The sequence below is a fragment of the Solanum tuberosum genome, unplaced genomic scaffold (genome assembly GCF_000226075.1).
Source record: "Solanum tuberosum cultivar DM 1-3 516 R44 unplaced genomic scaffold, SolTub_3.0 scf00721, whole genome shotgun sequence".
NCBI classification, from domain to species: Eukaryota; Viridiplantae; Streptophyta; class Magnoliopsida; order Solanales; family Solanaceae; genus Solanum; species Solanum tuberosum.
In genome coordinates this window covers 112,628-116,363 of record NW_006239632.1, presented here as the reverse complement: position 1 = coordinate 116,363, position 3,736 = coordinate 112,628, and the positions used below count along the sequence as shown (strand labels likewise).

General features: G+C 33.5%; 1 long non-coding RNA gene across 1 annotated transcript; it reads right to left on the bottom strand.

Annotated features, from left to right (window-relative positions):
• Window positions 1-2,101: 2,101 nt before the first annotated feature.
• On the bottom strand, window positions 2,102-2,761 carry LOC107058941 (uncharacterized). Its single transcript, XR_001472424.1, has 2 exons — window positions 2,560-2,761; window positions 2,102-2,268 (listed from the first exon to the last, which is right to left on the bottom strand). It is a non-coding gene; the product is annotated as an uncharacterized lncRNA (long non-coding RNA).
• Between the last annotated feature and the right edge of the window lie 975 nt (window positions 2,762-3,736).

Sequence of the window (3,736 nt, the reverse complement as noted above, 5' to 3'; positions counted from 1 at the left end):
ATCATCTCGGTTGAGGTTCTTCCCAGAGCACTTAATGCACTCTTTAAAGATCCTCATTATGTGGGGTATGGGATGCCAAAGTGGAGTGCCAATCTTAATCACTTAGCATTTGCTGATGACATAATTATTTTTACTTCTTCTAGTGGCTATTCTTCGGAGAAAATTATGTTGATTCTGCATTATTATGAGCAACAATCAGGTCAGAAGATTAACAAGGACAAGAACTCTTATTACCTTCACCAGAATACAACAGCAACCACTGCAAATCAAATGGCGCAAATCACAGGGATGGTAAGAGGGTATTTTCCTATGAAATACTTAGGGTGTCCTATTACTCATACTAGAAAGAGAAAGGAACATTATTCTGAATTATTTGACAAAATTAAAGGAAGATTGCAGAGTCGGAAAGGTATAATGTTGTCATATGGTGGTAAGGAAGTCCTCCTTACAAGTGTTCTACCAAGCATTCCCATTTATGTACTTTCTTCTATTACTCCCCTAATGTGTGTGATAAAAAAAATTCATAGAATCTTTGCAAAATTCTTTTGGAGTAATAAGAAATATAGCAAAAGTAAACACTGGTCGAAATGGGTGGATGTGTGTCTTCCTAAAAGTGAAGGGGGTCTAGGATTCAGGTCCATGTTTGATGTATCAAAAGCTATGTGTCCAAAGCTTTGGTGGAAGTTTAGAACTCACAATACAATGTGGTCTAATTTCATGTGGACTAAGTATTGTAGAAAGCAAATTTCGGCACATATTCAATCAAAAGGAAGATCCCAAATATGGAAGCACATGTTGGAAAATAGGGACATACTCGAAAAACACATGTGGTGGGAACCTAGAGGAGGCAACCCTACTTTATGGTATGATAATTAGTCCAGGTTGGGTTCTTTACATCTTCATGAATCTGATGTGCACACATGCTATCCAATGAAACATACTGTGGAATTTTTGAAGGAGGGGTGATGGGATTATGCTTTAATGTGAGATTTTGTTCCTGAATATGTAGTGGATCATGATCAAGCCAATTTAAATTCTGCTTATCTCAGTAATCATATTGACAAAGTATGGTGGATAGAAACCAGTAAAGGTATTTTCACAGTTAAATCGGCATGGGGACTTTTAAGGCACAAGAAAGAAATAAAAGAAGACTTGATAGAGTTGTGGATAAAAAGGAATTCCTTTCAAAATCTCATTCCTGGTTTGGAGAATTTGGTTTAGAAAGATTCCTGTGGCATGTCTAATGCAAAGATGGAATTCAAATATTTCAAAAGAGTGTAGATGTTGTGCTAATCCAATAGAAGATACTGTAGAGCATCTCTTTCTTGATGAAGAAGTTGCTACAAGAATATGGAATTACTTTAGATCAGTGTGTTAGGCTATCCCTAACATCATTCTATGGTTTTTTGTGGAAAAGGAGGAACATTATCTTGCATGGAGGTGTATTTTCAGAAGTTAGAGTTATTTGGGGCATAACGGATACAATTTTAAAATTTATTCATTTAGATTTAATGTGAACTGTAGCAGCAATTCATGGCCCCATATAATAGCCGAAATGGAGCACTATAGACTTAATTTTGAGTATAGATTTGGAAAATGGGAACCCCCTCCTAATAATCTGTTGAAATGTAACACAGATGGAGCATCTAAAGGTAATCCTGGACCTAATTCAGCGGCATTTTGTATTAAGGATCATGATCGTAATTTGATAGTTGCTAAAGGTTTCAAACTTCCAGACATGACAAATAAGGTAGCAGAAGCTATAGATATAAGGGAGAGTCTAATTTATTGTAGTGAACATGGTATTAAACATGTTATTCTTGAGACGAACTCTTTAACAATGGTTCATATCTTAGAGGGTGAATGGGATGTACCATGGAGTGTAGCAATCGAAGTTAATGCCATCAGAAGGTTGAGAGGGGTGGTTCCAGGAAGAGTAAAGCATTCCTTTCGGGAAGGAAATACTCTTGCTGATTTTTTTACTAATCTAGTTTTCTCTTTTGCAAGTGATTTTCAAATTATTATTTTCAGGATATACCTAGCGAGGGAAGAAAGCTACTCAATCTAGATAAGCAAGGCACACCATAAATAAGGAGACATATAAAAGAATACAAATAACAGTAGCCTCAAAATTCAAGACCTTTTCTGGTTATGCAAGGTATAGTTAAGCTAATCCTTGAAGTAAATTAAATAGATTTGTGTAGTTACACCTAGTGAAAGCTTGGGGTGACCATCAGTACCAAATCAAAGTATTAGCTTCTTGCGAATCTGCAAAAATCAATAAAGGGATGTTGCATATAAATTTTCTTATTCATAGTGGTAGTATTAACTAATTAGAGACTCTAATGGTGGTATCAATCCCATTGGGATTCAACCCATTGAGCCTTTGAAAGGTTATTATTACTATGGTGAAATGGAGAAGAGGCTCAAATACTTTACTGCTATTTTATAAAGTTCTAATCTACAATGTTTAAATGAGATTTATGCAGAATAGCAACTCAATATTAGATAATAGGTGTATGAATTGGATCAATCTTGAAGAATCGGATCTCAAATTACCTGCATGCTTGTTGGATTCTGAACTTGAAGGTCGTCCATTGGGGGAAGTGCTTGGATTGTGTCTCCATTCATGGGACTGAATCGACATTCTTGGAGTTTCGATCGATAATGAAGGGAGAAGATGAACTTATGGAATACTTCTTGAAGATTCCTTTTTTACTGGTGGATGAGTTATTGTCCATTTGTCTTTGATGCATTTTATTTTTTTATATTTTTTTTGGTGTTATTTTCTATGGATTAAGCCTCCTCTGTTGGGCTGAATATTATGCTTTTTAATAAAAAGTGTCTATGCCACAACCTTTAAAATAAAAAATATATACATATACTCTTATAGTATCATTGACTAATGAGTAATTTTTTGAGAAAAGACATAAATTCCACCTTGAACATGTATCGAAAAGTCACCTACACTCTTAAACTATCATGTTGACCTATTACACACCTTTACTATTCAAAAGTGAATTTATTTACCCCTTAAAGCTGACGTGGCAAAATTACACACTTTTACTATTTAGAAGTGAATTGATATATTAATATATAATCAGTTAAGCGAAATTATCAGTCATAATGATACTAATACAATATATGATACTGATTTCGCATAAGTTAAGTGAAAGTTATCAGCCTTAATGAATGGGGGAATGGGCGGTAAAAGTTATCAGCCTTAATGAATGGGGGTAGGGCTCTAACTTTTTTAAGTGAATGAGTATTTTTTATTTACTTTGGAATAGAATATGAACATGTAATTATTTTGATTTTTATGGCCCATTTACGTTGTTTTTTAGGTCAAACAATGAGCCCATTCCAAATCCATGTCATTTTTTCTTGAGCAACTTTCACATATAGCAAACATAAAAATCATATTTGTATGTTATAGCTATAGTTTGCATAATTGCACTCCATAGAAAAATTTATGTTTGCTATGGATCTTTTGATTTGTATAATTCGCTAGATACATCCAATTTTATACAAATTATTCAGTTTTGTATATATTCATTTATACATTGTAATTTGTATAATACAATTTGTATTTGTATAATTTTAAGTGTATAGGATGAAAATATATATATTTATATTTGTATATACATTTTTCTCTCACTTTATACAAACAGAAACAGATTTTATACATTTGTATACCGAATGGGTAATTGTATATCGAACCAGATAGCAAAAAAAT